At 60.2% G+C, this 18,653-nt stretch overlaps 1 long non-coding RNA gene across 1 annotated transcript in view; it reads right to left on the bottom strand.

Moving 5' to 3' along the window:
- Positions 1-18,653, bottom strand: part of LOC106695237 — an 81,594-nt gene that overhangs the window by 31,408 nt on the left and 31,533 nt on the right. The window contains exon 2 of the long non-coding RNA XR_001346312.2: positions 15,670-15,817. This is a non-coding gene — a long non-coding RNA (uncharacterized LOC106695237). The remainder of the gene's footprint in view (positions 1-15,669; positions 15,818-18,653) is intronic.

The raw sequence follows: 18,653 nt of genomic DNA, 5'->3' as shown, positions 1-18,653 counted from the left end.
AATGAGGGCGGGAGCCCCATTCCCGGGAACCGTCCAACAGAAAAAGAGCAAAGAGCAGACCCGCTGCGGTTGGCCCAGAGGCGGGTGAGAATGGAGGGTGGGGACTGGTCGCAGCCACGACTGGACTGAGGCCCAGAGGTCGGCGTGGGGTGCAGGGAGGGGCTCAACACACGTGTCTCCAGCGACGACGAAAAGGCAGGACAGGAGAGCCGTGCCGGGCTGGCAGGGCCCGGCCAGCAGCGCCCACGGGGGCAGGAGAATAGACATATAAGGGAAATACATCCGTTGGTGCCAAACCCCTGGTTTTATTGTCAGGGGAAAAACAAACCCAACCACCGAAACTCACCCTCAACCGAGAATCTACGTGGAGGCGAACGATTTCCCCATCAAACCAGTTTTATTGGACGTAAATATCTAATTATTCGCACCAGGCCCTGGAATGCCAGACATTTTGAAGCTTTTATAACATGTGTAGGAGTCTTTACAAACGACATATATTAACGAACCCTGATTTGAATTTTATCTGAACTATTTTTTGCTCAGTGGGCAGTTTTTTTTTTTACACACCCGGGAAAGAGCCAGAATGTGTTTGGTGCTGCTCACAGTGTGGTCTTCCTGGGGGCGGGGGGGTGTCGGGCATTTTCTGAGCCCCCACATGCCTCCCCCAGAAAGCTCCGGGGAGCGGGACCACTCCGAAGTGACGTGTGTCCCCGCCCCACGGCGGTGCTGATACACACACTTGCTCATAGCACTTTACAACCCCAGGACCCACAGCGGCACGTCAATCCCTCACGCGTGACACAAACCCGAGGTCCCCCAAAAAGACACACAAAAGTATTGACTTTTCAAACATCAAGCACACGACTGTGCTCATAGCAACCCCGGGTCAGCTTTCCACAAGCCGTGGGGCCGGGCAGAGGGGGCGGGAAGGCGGGACGTTGTCTTGTGGGGAATAATGTGGATCAGCCTGTCATCTGGAGACCCATCTTCATCTAGAATTAATGCACTAAAGTTCTTTTGTTTTTCCTCTAAATGGCTTTAAAGAGGTGGTGGATTCTCGGCCCGGACACGGGGGCTCGGTGTGCAGCTGGCCGGGGCTCCGGGAAGCGAGCAGGCAGCCCACCCCAGCCAGGCCTGAGGGCATTATCTTCCCCACCCCTGCCCTTGCCCCAGCCTCCTGCCACTGTTCCCTCCCAGTTTGTCGAGGTGGAAAGAAAGTTTAAAATCTCGGGCTTTCATGGTTCCAGCAAAAAGGCTGAGCTGCACAGGAGTGAAGGACGCGAGAGCCCTCGGCTGGGGAAGATGAGGGGCAGGAGAGGAAGAGGGTGGGTGGCCGACCGGGACCTCTGGGCAAGTGCCTGGGGCGGCCCCTGGGCTGGGGGGCTGGGACCGGGGGGCTGGCAGCAGCCCCCCTGGATAGTGCTAAACGAGCACATTGAGTACTGGGAAGGCCCATCTTCCCCAAACAGGAGTCCCCGAGCCCCTGGAGCTGAGGGCAGAGGGGCGGGCGGAGGCTGGGGGAAAGGAGGAGTTAGGGCATGAACCAGAGGATGCCCGGGGACCCTCGGGAAATCAGGGTCAGGGTAAGCTGTCCCTTGAGGCCCCAGAACCGAAGGAACCATTCAAGTTTGAGTGATATTTGGGGAGACTCTAGCCGGAGGCTGGCCGTCCGCACGGACAGAAGGAAACCCACTATGTCCCCCGAGGGCCACACTCAGACCGATGGGTTCGAGGGGAGAAAGGGCCCGAGATGAAGGAGCGCCCGGGCCTCCGCCGAGGACCTCGTGAGGGTGCCCACAATCCTCCACTCGGAGGCCCGTTCTCGGGGGGCTGGCGGGGGGCCGGGGGAGCCGAGAACAAACAGCAGCAACGGGAACAGAGTTGAGCCATTTCAATTATTCATGTGCCAGATGGATTCTTTTCCTGCCCTTTTTTTTTTCTGCGAAAATGAGGGAGGGAGTAGGTCTAAAATGGGGGAGGGAGGGGAGAGGGGAGAAAAAAGATCTTGAGTCCCCCACTTGTACCCATCCCTTGCCCTGGGGACCCCCGATCTCCCGATGGGAGGGTCAGAGGGTCAAAATGCCCTCTGCCAGGCAGGGACCAGAGGTGTCATTCAGGTTTTCTATGAGCAGAGAGCAAGAAGCAAGGAAAATTGTTGAAGAAAGGGAGGGTGAACAAGAGCGAGAGTGAGAACCAGAGAGAGAGAGAGAGAGAGAGAGAGAGAGAGAGAGAGAGCACAGAGCATGGGGTGGAGGGGGAGGCAGGCAGAGAGGGTTCCGACCTTCTGTGAAGGATATAAAAAATCCAGCCGCCTCAGGGGACACCCAACTATCTAGCATATTGCTGTTAAAATGTCTGCAAAATTTAATACACTCGGCGTGCCATCTCATCAGTCCTTGGGAACCCGGGCCGCTCCCCCTCCTACAGTCAGAGCGCTTCCGACCCTGCGCCTTTGGGATTCCCACCCTTCCCCTGTCCCCCGACTTTAGACGAAGTGGCTCCCCCTTCGTAAAAACAGCTGCGGTGGCTTTTTAGGACACATTTCATCCTGAAACTGGTCCAAGGTCCAGAGTCTAGAAGGTTTCCTAGGAAGCAGGTGGAACGACAGGGAGAGCCAGGGAGGGGCCCTGGGGCCAGGACTCTGGTACCCAGACTTCTTGGGGAGGGTGCATGGCAAGAGAGAGAAAGGGCTCCCGGCAGGCAGGGACTGATGAGGGAACACGGTCCCAGGTGGGCAGGCAAAGAGAGCCGTTCATCCCGACGGCTTTTATTTAAGTAGCTGCCGGCACACAGAGCGATGTCCTTACGGGGACGCAGACACATACCAGGGTACACCTGGACACACGCCCGATCATGTGCTCCATCAGCCCATCGTGAACCCCCCGAGATTCCGCGGCTATTTCAAGTCCCCAGCAGCCAGCTAGGACGCTTCCAGATTGGCCCAAGGATCCGCCGCCTGACCCTCGACCCCCGACCCCGAGCAAGCGCTCAGCCCAGCTTGCGTGGCTGTTTCGGCAGGTCCTCGCATGCTCTGGCCTGACAGAGCTGGTGGAGCTCCTGAATGGGATTGGGAGGATCAGTCCCCCAAAACCGTCACCGCCCCAAGGAAACGAAGTTTTTACCAGACCTTCACCTCTGACTGACCTACGTACGTCTCAGGCAGCCTTAAGGAGGCCTAGGGGACCTTAAGAGGCGCAGGGAACCCCAGAAAGCCCTCCCACTTCCGTATAAGGTGGGGTAGGCAGGTCTGACCAAGAATCAGGAGCATCTCCATGGGCAGGAGAGAACCACAGCAGCACAGGTGGCCTGTTTAACTCCCCAGCCCCTCACCACACAGGTGGGGACAGAGGCGAGCAGGAGAAGGGGGCTCAAGGGCAGGGCCAGCTCCCTGTGTGGGCCACCCATGCAGTCACGCAGGGCCCGATGCCCAGAAGGGCACACACTTGGCTCCGTGTCCTCCGGTCACCGTCATGAAATCCTTCGTCATTGTAAAAACGAGTTTTCATTTTGCACTGGGCCCACAAATTACGTAGCTGGTCCTGGGTGGGGTTTTGGAAGATCGGAAGACTTGAGTTCGAATCCCAAGGCTCTGTGCCCTCTAATCCCAGTGACATCAGAAAAGCCATTATCCCTGGCTGCAGGGAGCCTCGTCCACAGAGTGGGGTGATCACACCTGCTCTCAGGGTGGCCGAGACCTGGAGGGCTAAAGCAGGCCAGGGCTTGGGGACCACGGTTATGTTCAAATGCAGGTGCGCTGACCGAGAGGGGAAAGCGAGGCCTGTTCATGTGAGCGGTGGCTTCCTTTCCGCCAGGATGACCTGCTCCGCTGTGGCCAGAGGTGCAGCGGGGAGGCCTGGGGCGTGCCCAGCCCGCTGGCCCCATTCACAGGTGAAGACACCTGGGACAGCGTCAGCCAATGACCTGCCTGTTGTCACAGAGCTGCCGCTGGGCGGGGTGAGGCTGAGGACGGACTGTTCCTGCCGTCCGGGCTCTCCCTTGGCCACAGGACACTTGAGGCGGAGACAGTGAGAGGGAGGAATAGGAGGCAGGATTTGGAAAAAGGGAGGGAAGAAAGGCCTCATTACACCAACACACACACACACACACACACATGCACGCACACGCACATGCACGCACACGCACATGCACGCACACGCGCGCACGCACACACACAACGAAATTGAAGCTAAGAACTTCCCCCCCAAAAAAATATCAACCCTGTTCCATCGAAACTTATTTCAGGGCAGGAGGTAATTGCCAAGGACCCAAATAAAAAGCCAACCACAGGCTGTAAACAGCTCCGAGTCTTTAATTAGGCCCCAAGAGAAAATAGTGGCCGAAAGAAAATGAAAGCCGGGAAAGGCTCCCCGAGGAGGGAGGACGCATGCGGTCCCTTCCCCCTTCCCAAGTCCTGGGGTCTCGGGTGAAGGTGACCCCTCCCTGTGGCAGGCACCGGGAGCGCCCACTGACGGGCTGGCACCGCCCAGCTTGGGGCAGGCATGCAGCCATGATAGCACTTCACACCCAACCGAGCGCCAGTCTTTGTCCTGGGTCCCTCCCCGAGGGCCTTCCGATGTCCCAGCCCACGGAACACATCCCAGCCCGGGCCGGGGGTCAGGGAACCACGGGGCCGAGGGGAAGGCGAGCTATTCCTGCCAGCCCTGGAGGTGAGGGAGCAAGGAGCACAGAGAGCTTTGGGTCCCGAGTGGCCCCTGGTCCACTGAAAATCTGCCCATCAGTGAAGCCAACCAGCTCCTTGGCTGCTGACCAACCGGCCCGCACAGCACCCCTCCCACTCGTGGAGCTGTCCCAGGCGGTGCCCCAGGCCCTTCTCCTGGGCCCACATGGAGCTGGTGGCTCTGAGGTCCTCTGAGCAAAGCAGAGGTCCCCACGCTGCTCTCCAGATGGTCTCTCTTGAGGAGAGTGGCAGTGGCCTGCGGTGCAGCCTCCCAGGCCTCCTGCCAACCCTCCAAGGGCAGCACCAGACCCCCCACTCCAGGTGGCATCGGCCACTGCATCACCCCCGTCCGAGCCCAGCCGCTGGCCCGTGAAGAACACAGGGACCTCCAACTTTAACTAAGGGTGGGGCTGGGAAGGAAAGGGGACAGTGTCCTTGGGAAGTGGGGATGTGCAGTGGGGGATGCTCAGACTCTCAACCTCTCAGCAGACACAACCCGTGGGCCAACCAAATCCCACGGCAGGGGATCCTGCTGAGGGCCGGGACCGGCGTGCGCCAGACCACGGCAGAAGCAACGCCTCCATCTGTGGTCTGCAGCGGCCAGGTCCCGATGGCAGAAGTCAGGCATCCGTCCAGATGTCCAGGGAAGGGCCCAGGAACAGGACACACCCCAGCCGGGTCGGGTCAGTGAGCAGAGGCTGCCACCTGGTCCCCGCCTTTGCAGCCTGAGGGGATGTGAGGGGGGCTTACAACCAAGGGAGGGCCAGGCAGACCCTGCCTCACCACAGCTAACATCACAGGCTGGGGGGGGGGGGCACGCTGAAGGTCCCATCCTTCTGCTCCCCCTCAGGCCCCTGCGGCCACCAGCAACCAGTGACACCCACCCACACCTGGCTCCCCCTCCGGACCAGCACTCGCTGAAAGCGGGGTGCACTGTGCTCCCCTTCCAAAGGCTCTCCTCTGCCCCCGCCTCTCCCAAGCCTCGTTCAGGGGGATAAGCGCCAGAAACACCCCTGAATGGACTGGCCCGTCCCACCTGCTACCCCTCTAACTACCCCTCGCGGAGGGGCCGTGCACACTGCGCCTGCGCCCGCGCCCATTTCCTCGCCCATTTCTCAAACAGGACGTTGAGGACCCACGTTGGTGTTGGGTTAGTTGCGGGTCCAACAGCAAGAAGGGCAGCCGCTCCCCCTCATTCAGAACCTCAGGGCCCCGGGCCCTGTCGCAGGCACTCTGCAGACCGCATCCCTGCACAGGTCTGATCGTGCCGTTTCCCCAAGGAGGACGCAGAGGTGAGCGTGGTGAAGTGGCAGCCACGCAGCTACTAAGCGGTCGGCCTGACTGCACTCCCAGCGGCCGGCGGCCTGGGCCCACCGTCTTCCTCTTCGGTGGACCTTCCTCCCCATGAGTTCTCCCGTCTGGCCACTAGCCCTCGGCAGGGCAGGCCGGGCCGGCCCCTTCCCCGGTGCTCCTGCACTGGGCTCTCTGGTCACTGGCTTCATGCCCGGGCCTTGTGCGCCCAGAGTGTAATGCGGCTGATAGGCATGACTCCACTCCCTGCCACCCACTGTGCCAGGTGACGGCCAAGGCCTGCAGGGCCACAGCTCGCTGGGCGATCTGCTGGACCGCCTTCCCGCAGAAGCTGGTGTGAATCCCACCCACGAGGCAGTCCCGAGGTCAGGGTTAGGTCCGGTCGGCCCCCCTGCCGGCTCCCGCCCGCCTGTTGTGCTCTGTGGGGTGGTCAGGCCTCCCATCCGTCGGGGTGAGAAGTGGAATTCCTCCTGGACGAGGAGCCCCGTGGCCGCTTTCCCGACTTCCTCCCCAGCTGGGGATGGGCTGAGAGGTGTCCAGGCTCCTGGCAGAGCAGCGGGAGTCCTGCTAATTAATTAGCTCTCTGCCTTCCCCAAGTGCTCACCAGACACAACCAGATGGTCCCAGCGACGCGCCCTCCACCCCCATCCTCCCCGTGGAACCGTGCAGCATCTTCACCCTACACTCCCCTCCGGCTCTCCCTTCTACATTGCCAAACCCCACGGGGGCCCCTTGTGCCCCTCAGCCAGGCCCGGGCCCAGACAGCCCCCAGTGGACGGCGGGGGAGAGTGTCAACTGGGAATAAAGTCTAGACAAGGCTCCACTTTCTCTTCTTGACTTCAGACAATTCAGGGAGGGGTTGGGGTGGCTGAGTCTACCCGCATTCCTTGAAAGTGTTAAGAGATGGCTCTACATCCAAGAAACTCTAACTTACAACCCCAAACAACCAAGGCCTGGCTGCCCCGAACCTCCCCCCAGCACCTGTGTGATGTGTGTGGGTCCGCCTCACTGTTCCCACTAAAAAGACGGCCCAAGCTGGAGGACCCCTGAGGTCGCCGGGAGCACAGAGAGCGGCTACGCACGGAGTGATCAGCAGAAGGCCCGCTCACAGCGCTCAGCGGCGGCGGGAGTAGCTGCGGCTGCTGTTATTTTCATGAGCATCGCTCTTTTTGATTCCAGATATTCTATGAACCTCCTTTCAGACAGGACTACAAAGGAATGGGGAAGATCTGAGTGCTCACAGCTTTTTTAAAAAGCCACATTTCTTGAATTCTTTATGCCCCGGAATCAGAAGTAGTGAAGGAGCGGGTGTGAAGATTTGATTAGAAGCCGTGAGGAGTCTGGCCAGGTTTTGTGAGCCCAAGTGACCCAGCACTGGCCCCCACGTGATCCCAAAGGCACTGACCTCAGAGCAGCCAGGAGCTGGAGGACACGTGACTGGCTCTTCCTGCCCCCTCTTGGGGTAGGGGTGGTCTTTGGGGTGAAGCATATTTATCTAGGGCAGCAAGGGTTAACGCCGGGGCTGGGAGAGGCCAGGCAGCACGGAGCACTCCCTGTTTATTAATAAGCTATTTATCACCAGCTTTGCTTTTAATGCCATTTGGGCTTAATGTCGTTAATGAAATATAAATACCCACGCTAACGATGTCGGTCAGGGGCAGCAGACGGCTCGCGAAACAGGGCCAAACCGCCGGGCACGCTGGGGAAGAGGCTGAGAGCTCGGGAAGCGGAAGAGGTTCCCACCAGCTCGGCACCCCCCAGCCCCCCTCTGCTCCACCACAAGACGCCCCAGCTGGCTCTGCCGGGAAAGGCTGGGAGGGGGGCAGCCGGGGCTGGGGGAGAGGAGGCCTCCCCAGGCACAGGATGCTGTTAACTCCTGGAGAACGGAGCGGGAGCCAGAGCTCCCACCTCGGGGGCAGTGCCCGCCTGGCATCAGGCCCCTTGGCTGCAGGAGGCTGGACCAGCACCAGCTGGCAGCAGGCCCCGCTCGTTGCCCCGAGCTCCCTGACCACTGGGAACAGAGCGAGGGTGAGCAGGGTCATGAGAGGGAGCCGGAAGGACCCCACCAAGTTTTCCCATACAGACCATGCCCCTGGTCCACGGAAGGACATTCGGGCAGCCCTGTCATTCCCACTGCACGGCACACCCTCCCTGAGAGCTGGCGCGGGGCTACCGGAGGCCTCGGGAGGGGCTCGGGAGGTCAGCAGACAGGTATTTCTGTTCAGTGCCCAGAGGCCTTACAGCAGGAAGGAGGCCCCGCACAGCAGGCCGGCTGTGACCTTGTGCTGACCTGGCCGGCCCCTCCCACACAGCGGATGACCACCTAACCCACATGTCCCCAGGAACTTCCGGCTGTCCCCTCAGGAGGGCCCTGACTGCTCCCAGACACCAGCCTCACCTGCGGGAGGTGGCCCTGGCCACAGAGCCTTGGGAGGAGGCTCGGACCCTACTCACCCCAGGGCCACGCAGCCCAAATATAGGTTGGAGACTCCGGCAAGCGGCTGGCCCTCGCTCCTTTCCGGCCCGTGCCAAGGGAGGTCACCGTGCCCCAGCCTCGGCCCGCTTGCCAAGGCTCCAAGCAGCTCCGTGAGGGTGCCGCCTCTTCCCAGGGGACCTCCAGGCTGTTCCCGGGAGGGAGCCCGCAGCCTCGGGCTCTCCTTGCTCAGGGTCCTCAGAAATGGCAAGAGAATCGGTGACATCTGAATTTCAGATAAACTGTAAATTGAATACTTTTTTTAGTGTAAGTTTGTCCAAATACTTCATGGAACACACGTGAACATTTTTTGCGTTTTATCTGAAATTCTCATTTCACCGCGGGCCCTGTATTTTTATTGACTAGATCCGGCAGCCCAATCCCGCGGCTCAACAGGTGCTGCCTGGCAGGTGAGGAGGGTTTCCGGTGGGTGAGCGGGGCTGGGAGGGGCAGTGAGGGAGGGCGAAGTCCCGGCCCCTCCGAACAGCAGGCTCCTGACAAGAGGCCCTGGTCAGAACTGTCCCCCTACCTGCCCTCTCCCCTCACGGGTCACTTCTGCACTGTCTAACGCCATGGCTCACCTAGGGGGGTCCCCTCTCCCTGCACCCCCCAAAGTCACCTCCACATCCCCAAGGAGTACAGGGCTCATTTGCTGGGGCTTGGTGGAGCTCAGCTCAGCCGCTAATCCCCTGGGTGGCTCCTGTCAGATTATTAATTAGCTAAAGCGGATCGGTCCTGGAACAACATGCGCTTGGACTTCAGATAAAGCAGGCCAGGGAAGCGGGCGGGGGGCTGCTTAAAGGGACAAGACCCTGTTTCTGAACGGCTCCCTGAGGGGGGACCGGGGGAGCAGGCAGAGGCCGAGGCAGGGCGACTTCCAACTGAACACTCAGCAGCCCTCCGGCCGGCTCCAGAGCACACGGGAGGGGGTGCGGGTGCAGAGGGACCCAGATTCGGGTACAAATGGGACCCGTCCGGGGGAGGAGTTGGCGACAGTTGGGTCTTGCTTTTTAACGAAGAGCTTGTGCTTAATCAGATCATGTCCCTCAGAACCTTTCAAAAAGCCTCTTATCAGTCGGGGTAAAAGCCTTGGTTTTCACAATGGCTACGAGGCCTTCAGCATCTGGGGGGGCCCCCACTGGGACCCCCTTGGCCTCACACGGCATCTCCCCCACTCACTTCCCGCCCATCCGTGCTGCCCTCCAACCCTCCAGGGTATTCACCAGGCTGCTCACTCCCTCACCTCCTTCTGTCCTTCCCCAAATGTCACCATCTCAGGGCGGCCTTCCCCAGACGCCACACCTACCATTACAAACCACCCACCCACTGGTCTGTTCTCCAAACTGCTTTAGTTTCCTCCTGGACACACGGCACCGTCGAGCATGGATGTTATGTCTTGATCTCATCTCCCATTGGCCTCCCTTCGCTCAGATGCAAACTGCCCATTCCCTGCTGCAGACAGGTCTAGTTCTTAGCACCTTTCGATGATGCTCCATGAATGAGTGGAAACAAAAAGATGAATGACCAGAGGTCAGAGCTCAGGATTTGAGCCACCACTTCTTCTGGCTCTGACCCCCAAGTGTCTGGGCCCCAGCCTGGCCCAGTGGGCTCCCCAGGAACCCGTCTCCTCCCCCCTGAACCTATAGATCCCGCCCTCCCCCAGTTCTGCGCCCACACTAGGTGATCCTCCCACTCCAGGCCTACCTAGCAGGTCCCCTCAGATGCACTTCCAGGCTGTGGGTCTCCTGAGAGATGGCCTGGGGGACCCATCTCTGTGCCATGCAGACCCTCCGCTACCAGCTGGGACTGCTGCCCTCTCTGGCTGGAAGCAGCATGAGGGGGGACGACGGTGAGGTGAGCTGTGAGCCGGGGAACGCCGGGACTCCCCGCTGTTGCCTGCCGGGACTCCCCGCTGTTGCCCGGCCCAGGCAGCTGCCTGCAAACTCCTGGGCTTGCATTGTTTTGACTTGAGTCGGTGAAGCTGAAACATTGAGTCACAACGGCCCTAAACTTCATTACCAGCTCTTAACAGATTACTAAGGGAAAAAAGTTGCTTTTAATTGCTTTTCCCGATTAGCATTTCTGGAGAAGGAACTAGTGATTAATTACATCTTCCTCTCACCCGCTCTGGTCACAGGGGCCCCAACCCCAGGCCTCCAGGAGAAGGCTCGGGGTCAGAAAGGGCTCCTGCTCCTGCAGGACCGAGACCCCGAACCAGAGAGGAAACCCGGGGAGCGGAAAGGCTCATTTCCCCGAGCGCAGGCAGCGACCGGCATGGGTGGCCCCGGAGGGTGGCCCTGGAGGGTGGCCTGTTGAAGGCGGGGCTGAAAGTCCCCCCTGATGGCCTCATGCCTCAGGGTGGCCTCCTCTGGGCTGAAGGACTTGCGCCTGGACCAGGTGCTCTATACCTGGGTGGATTCTAGACAGTTGGGAGAAGGTGGAATGAGCGTGGCCTGTCTGTAAGGGAAGACGACGCACTCACAGCCACCGGGGCTCCTCTCGTGTGAAAACCTCTCAAATGCCAGCAAGTCCCCGGTGGAGGCTCCAGGCCATGGGGATGGACGCCGGGCAGACATGCCTCTCCCCTCATCCACAGACGTGAACCTCCCAAAGCCATGGGCCGCTGTCACCAAATGAGAAGAGGCCCCTGGGTGGCTTCCGGCGGGGCAGGTGCTGCCGGCCCCTCCCAACTCCTGTCCCTCTGGGCCTGTGCCTGGTGGAACCCAGGGGCTTCCTGACTCTGCTAAGAAGGCAGAAGGCACGAGGGAGACACTGAGGCAGGAGGCCCCGGGCGGGGATGTCGGTAACATCAGGCAGAATTCTCACAGTTTAGAAACCAGGAGGATGAGTAACTCTTCCCAAACCATCTCCCCATCAGGTCTCCCTCCACCCCAGAGGGGCTGCGACCTTGCAGCTCACTTATCCCCAACACATCATCACCTGGGGGTGGCACAGGCCCCCATTCCCCTTAGCCAGCACCTTGCTCTCCTGATCCTGCCCTCCCCCGCCCCCCGCCCCCGGCTGTGTGCTCTGGAGCGCCAGCCCCACATCAGATCAAAGGCCCCGGAGAATTGGGGTTGGAACTGTCCAGTCCAGTTAGGAGTGAAGGCCCGGCGGATCGAGGTGCAGGGCCACGGAGGCAGCAAGCAGAAGGGGCCTCCCACGCACGCACAGACACACGCTCCTGCCCACCCCAGGCACACCCTCCCCCCGGGGCTCCAGCCCCAGTGTTTTGATGCCCAGCAAGACACACCCCAGGAAGGAATGGCCGACACCCCCCTTGGAGCCAGGCGGCGGCACCCAGCTGCACGCTTAGCACATCCCCTGTCCCCCCCCCACGAGACGCCAGCATGCTCCTTCTGTCACTCCCCGTGGAGGCCAGGCCTCCAGAGCCTTCCTGGAGGGCTGACCGGGCCCATATGGCTGGGAATCTGTTGCCAGCGTGGGCCAGTGCGCGCTGGGGCCCCCGCAGCTGGCTGACAGCTTCCTGCTCACTCCAGCCAGGCCTCTGGCTTGGTGTTTGGGCTGTGCCATGCCTGCCCAGGGGGGCTGGGGACCACTTCACTGTCACAGCATGGCTCCTGGGATGGCCTGCCCCGTCCTGGCCCACGCCCACGACACCAGGACCCAGGAGAGTGGAGCCTCCGCTCAGAGACCCTGGAAGAAGGGACAGTGGCCAGGTCATTTCTGATGGGACGCCTATGGCCGTTCAAACCGTGAACTGCGCAAAGACTTTCCACGTGGAAAGACTGCTAGGGTCTCGGCCCATGAGCTGAGGCTGGAGGCTCCGCTGGCCCCGTGGGAATGAGGAGGCCTTACTTAGACAAGCCCACGGCTCGGCTCTGCGTCCTGGCGCACGGGAGAAAGACCCGCAGAAGCTCAGCCCGTGAGAACACAGGTCACACCTGAAGCCACAGTGAGAGGAACTGTATGAGCGTCTAGGCCAGTGATGGCGAACCTATGACACGCGTGTCAGAGGTGACCCGCGAACTCATTTTTTTGGTTGATGTTTCTTTGTTAAATGGCATTTAAATATATAAAATAAATATCAAAAATATAAGTCTTTGTTTTACTATGGTTGCAGATATCAAAAAATTTCTATATGTGACACGGCACCAGAGTTAATTTAGGATTTTTCAAAATGCTGACACGCCGAGCTCAAAAGGTTCACCATCACTGGTCTAGGCCCAGCCTCAGGCCCCGCACAGAACCCGTGGAGCAAAGGCACAAAACAGCTTCGGGGCAGGGTCTCGGGGCTGAGGGGACAGTGAGCTTGGAAATCGCTGCTGGAAACGGTGCTGGAGACAGGCAGGCCTCTGGCCTTCCCTCCGCGTGGTGCTGGCCAAGAGACGACGACCCCACTCAAACCAGCTTTCTCAGCAGCCAGGACGGTGCATCTCCCCCTAAACCACGAGACTCTGAAAGCCACGGGTCCCTCGGCACTGTCAGGCCTGGGAGGCTGGCGTCACCCTGGGGTCTTTGCGGCCCACGGCAGGCCTGGGACCTCTCCCTCCGAACATGCGGACTTTGCCCCTGCTCTCCATTTCCGCCTCCGTGTCTCAGTCACAGTCTCCCACTCCAGTGGCCACGGCAGCCTCCCCTCTGGCCGCCTCGTTCTCCCCTTGCCAACCTCCGGCCCAGCCATCTTTTAAAGACGAAAATCAGATCACTTTCCCTCCCTCCGGCAGCTTTCCGTCACCCAAAGAGTAAAATCCCCAAACCCCCAGCGCACCGAAGCCCCGTGTACCCCGGCCCCCACCCTGTCCACACCCAGGCACTGGAACCTTCCTTCTGCTCAACACACACCCCGAGCGCAGCCCACCGCAGGGCCTCCGGGCCGGCTGCGCTCTCTTTGGGGAATATTCTTCCACGTGCCCTTCAGGTGGCTGTCCACTGCCTATCCATCAATTCCAGCGGTCACCTGCCCGGTCACCCCCACCACCTTATCCCATGTCCATTCTGCACTAATGGCTTCCTTAGTCTTTTGTGGGTTTGCTTATTGTCCGCCTGCCCAACTGGAACTCCACGTGACCCAGGGCTGTCTTATCCACTCTGTCCCCAGTACCTGGCAGACCCCGGCCCCTGTAACTGGAGACTAGAGATGACCAGTCCTTCTGTGGTGTGGCCAGAAGTGGGGAGAATCCTACCTAGGCGGGATCAGGCCTGTGGGCCAGGCCCAAGCACGGCCTCACCCCCTCGCCCACAGTCCAGTGTCGTGAAGGGTGACCCCGGGTCACCCTTGCCACAGAGGCCCCTGTGCCTGGAAGGGGCTGGACGAGCGAGGCAGGGCTTGGTCAGGACGGTCCCTTTCAGAGCCCTTGGAGTTGCCAAGCTTCAACAGCAGCCCAAGCCCGCCGATCCAGGAGGCAGGGGTTCCGCCGGACGCATGGAGCCCATACCCCATGCTGGGTGCAAATCCCAGCTGGCATGGCCCCTGGGAGTCAGCACTGAGTGGAAACTTCAGGAAGGAAAAAAACAAATGGGCATGATTTGCTGAAGAAACAAAGAAAACAGAAGGCCTGCCACTGAGAACAGCACAGGCAAAGGTGCTCCCTCGACGGGGTTACCACAGCACTTGGGCAACCTGTGATGTCAGGGCGCAAGGGAGTACATCCAGAGGCTCGAAGGCATGGCCAGCCGGCCCAGGACCCATGCTCACCGGGGAGGCAGAGTCGGGCAAGAGCCCAGGAAGGTAGAGATGGCAGGTGCTGGTGCCGAAACCCAGCAAGATGGCAGCCAAGAGTCTCCACAGCCCCCTCCCCGCCATCAGGGACCACGGCGGCACGGCCCAAGAGTGAACAGACCAGTCCTGGAGTGTGACTGCGTGCCGGACGCCAGGACCAACAGCCCCAGCACCATGGCTGCTCCAAAGGCCACATTTACATCTGATTTGCAAATCCCTGGGCTGTAGCTAAGGCTGGCGACAGCCCCTGAGGTGGCATGGCCTGCCGCTCTGGGAACCTCTCAATCCCCTGTGGGCACCACGGCACCATCTCTGCAAGTACTTCCTCCCCGGAAGTTCAAAGTCCGGAGGTGCCGAGCCTGGCCTCGGAGGGAGGGGCAGGACACGCCTGCCTGCAGCGCCCCTGGGGAGGGAGCACGCAGGAGGGGGACCAGGGCTGCTGACCCCCATCTGGCACACACCAGAGGGCGGCCCCCAGCCTTGCCCTCCCAGCCATTCTCCAGGCCCTCAGCCCCACCCCCTTACCCTAAGACCTTGCCCATCACCTTTACTGAAGCCCAACCCTTCTAGGCTGGTTCCCTCAGGATCATAGGAGAACACTGAATAATGATCAATATGTGAAAAGTAACCAATCATGTGTCAACCCCCACCCCTCCTGAAAACCACATGTGATACCTGAGGGTAAACATCGGACAGTATCAGCCCCTGGACTACCCATCCCTGGCACACATGACCTTCCTCAGGCAAGGGGCGATTCCTGAGCCTGGATCAAAAGACACCTGTGGGCCCGGCTGGTGTGGCTCAGTGGTTGAGCGTCAACCTATGAACCAGGAGGTCACGGTTCAATTCCCAGTCAGGGCACATGCCCAGGTTGTGGGCTCCATCCCCAGTGTGGGGCGTGGAGGAGGCAGCCGATCCATGATTCACTCTCATCATTGATGTTTCTCTCTCTCTCTCCCTCTCCCTTCCTCTCTGAAGTCAATAAAATGTGTGGGGTTTTTTAAAAGACACCTGTGGCTTCTCCTCTAAGGCGGGTCCTGCCGGGCTGGAGGCCCACCTGGGAGAGCCCCGCCCAGCCGCACAGGAGCTCGGGGCGGAGCAGCAGCCTCTGGTTCTGCAGACAGGCTGGACCTACCGTCCTCAGAGATGCCGCTGAGACATGACCTGATGCTTAGCCCCAGGCAGGGCGTCTGCTAGAGCCCAGGCCCCCCTGGAACGCCTGCAGGCGGCTGGCACCATTCAGTGCCATCCAGGGGAATGCTGGCAGGACTCTTAAACCCCTTTCTTTTACGGGTGGGGAGCCGGGATCCAGAGGGGGAGAGGGCAGTGAGTGAACGGCCCAGCCGGGGCCGGGACACAGGTGCCCGAGGATTTTCTCAATCCTCCATTTCTCGCTCTCACCTAGGGTGCCGTCCGGGTCAGAGCCCACTGAGAAAGGCCTCGGCAGCCCCTCTTTGCACCCCCCCCCCCACCACAGCCCCTACCCACGTTTCCCAGTGGCGTCGGGGAATCAGGTGCAGCTACCTTTGCTTCCCAAGGGCCGGGGGTCCGAAGTCCATGCCAAAGCACACCCTGCAGCTGCGGGACCCCTTCTACGGGAGGGACAGCGAGGCCGCGGGGAGGTGGTGGGCTGCGCGGGAGTCCTTGCCTTCAGTCAGCGAGGTCTGTTTGCCTACAAAATGAGACGGGAAATGGAGGATTAGGCTGCAGCTGAGACCACCAAGCGACTCCAGGGAGCAGGGCCACGGAGAGTAAGGCCTGGCACCGTGCGCAAGGTAAGCGATTCTCGACCTGCCTGCCAATCAGCAGATGGCATTGCTGTGGCGAGTGCCATGCCTGACCCCACGACCAGTGCACCCGTGGCACAATTATGAGCCAATTGCTACACCGTGGTCACACCTAACAAAGAAATCGAACAGGTAGAAACCGTGATAGACCGTCAGGTGTCACCCCAGGTAACAATAAAGCAATCACACCCCAGGCCCGGCACCAGGGTGAAAGGTCAGTGTGACAGTGGATCAAGCCAACGCTGGAAACCAGGTCAGACCCAGACCCAGGCAACCGGACCGGCCCTCGGGCTCCCCAACCTCCCGCACCCTCCAGCCTGTCCCTCCGCCAGCTCCCAGCTGCTCCCAGGACCCCCGGTGGCCTATGGGAGTCTCTAAAAATGGAATCAACAGGTGTCCCTGCAGCTCCCGCGATGGAGTTTGGTTTCCTCTCTTTTCCTTTCCCCCTCTCCTCTGGGACTGCGCCCCTTCACACAGAGAAGAAAAGAGGGTGTGCGCACCCCCCCCCGCCCCCCCAGAGAGGGGGATGTTGAGATTCATTTGTTATAGGTGCTGGGCCAAAAAAAAAATGTGGCCAAAAAACGTTGATGCCCTGCTACCGGCAACCTTTGTATCAATTTAAGCAAATATTGTGGTGTTTCCATGGTGATTCCTGTTTTGAATATCCACTACACTCACTTTTTAAAGGGCTTTTCCTGTTTGCGTTTCAACTTCAAACCTGTAAATATTTTCGGCCTTTTTAGAAAACTTAGCCCACGTGTGTGCAAATAGACAGACGCTACTGACCTCGGCGCACAACCTCCCAGGCCTAGCGCGGCCCAGCCTCCTGGATGTGAGAGAGGGGGTACCGGGCGGGGGGGGGACCTCTGTCCACTCTCGCCCCCACCCTGCCTACAGGCTGGCATCAGGGAGGGAGGTGCTGAAATCCAGTCCTTTCCTCCCTGCCAGCCAGGGGATTGCGGCGCCTCGATGTTCCTGAAGTGAGTGGGCTTGGCCCTGACTCCACTGTGCGGCATGGTGTGGGCAGCTGCCCGGCAGGTTCTCCAACTTGGCCCAGCCCTTGGCTCCCCCAGGGCCTCCCCGGAGTACACGAACCCCTCCTCTGCTGCCTCCCAAGGTTGGGCCATGAGTGGACGGGGGAGTTGGCGCTTTGAAGGCCAGAGCTTCCAGCATGGGCTCTACCCCGCCTCTGCTCGGGGCAATGCCTGGGAGACCAGCTCCCTGGGGGAAGCCGCCGGAGGGCCAGCGACCCTGGGGACCCTGGGCCGGGGCTGGGCTGGCCGGCTCCCACCCCACCCTGCAGGCACACAGGGTTAACGGCGGGTTTCCTGGTTTCCATGGAATTCCGCCAGGCCCCTAATGTGAGTTTCGTGTGATTTGGGGGAAGTGGATTTCCTTTGTTTTCCAGTTTGGGAATATTTTTTTCTTTAAAAAAGAGGAAAAAACACTTTAATGGGAACTTCAGGGCCACTGGGAGACTCACTCCTCTGAGCTCTGACACTCCCTTGCTTGTTGGTCCAGATTCCCCAAAAGCCCTGGGCAGCCCCTCCACCCACCCAATACCTCTGCGTAGAGGCAGGGGTGGCTCAAACCACCTACAGCTCCCACCCCCAGAACTCTCTTCTGCTGGGGGCGCTCTACTCCAACATCATCAGAATGACCCCTGCCTCCCCCCCGGCCCCCCCACCCCCGAGAGCAGCATCTGCTACAGGCGGCCAACACTGCCCCCGGCCAGGCAGACACATTCCCCAGAGAAAGGGTCAGGAGAAACACTGCCCCCTCCCTGACCTTTGGCCAGGAGCTTGGGAGACCAGAGTCTGACCACCAGGAATGATGAGCATGAACCGTACCAGGGTCTTCTGTGCTGGCTCAGAAGGGGGTCCTAGTGATGGGGAAAGGGTGTTCCAGGCCCTTGCCTGGCCTCCTCCAGCCGACAGAGAGGCATGCCCCGGGCAGCAAGAGCAACTGAATAAAGGGTGTGGCCAGGCCGCCGCCTCCTCCTCCTCCTCCTCCTCAGTCTTCCCCATTCCTGCCATCCTTCAGCCCTGCCAGGGTGTGGCCAAGCTCAGGGACTGTCCCCTACCAAGTGGCCTGACCCATTTACCAAACCAGGGCACAGGCCCCGGGGTCTGCCATGGACGGGCCCCCCCACGCACAGGCCCTGGGGCTGTGGCAACAGCAGGATCCCGATCAGGAGGTGCAAGCCCAGAGCACGGAGCTCTCTGGCCAGCAGCTCAGGGGGAAGGTGTAAGAGCCATGCGCAGTGACAGAAATAGCACTGGGCCGCTGGGCCGAGAATCAGGAGCCATGGCTCTGAGTCCCAGTTCTGCCACTTAAGTCGCCCTGGGCTGCTGGACGAGCCATCTCGTCTCCCAGTGCCCTCAGTGGTCAAATGGAGGCAGCAGCTTCTTCCCTCCTACTGAGCGGGTGGGGGTGGGGGTGTCAATAATAAGAGATGTGAGCCCGGCCGGCATGGCTCAGTGGTTGAGTGTCAACCTATGAACCAGGAGGTCATGGGTTCGATTCTCAGTCAGGACACATGCCCGGGTTGCCGGCTCAATTCTCAGTTGGGGGGGGGGGGGGCATGCAGAAGGCAGCCGACCAATGATTCTCTCCCTTCCTCTCTGAAATCAATAAAAATATATTTAAACAACAACAAAACACAAGAGATGTGAAAGGCGTTAACAGTGCTCCATAAACATCCTGCCCTCTTCCTTCAGC

This window comes from Myotis lucifugus, unplaced genomic scaffold, assembly GCF_000147115.1.
Source record: "Myotis lucifugus unplaced genomic scaffold, Myoluc2.0 scaffold_968, whole genome shotgun sequence".
NCBI classification, from domain to species: Eukaryota; Metazoa; Chordata; class Mammalia; order Chiroptera; family Vespertilionidae; genus Myotis; species Myotis lucifugus.
Note: the sequence above shows the minus strand (reverse complement) of the source record. Positions and strands in the feature narration are given on the sequence as shown.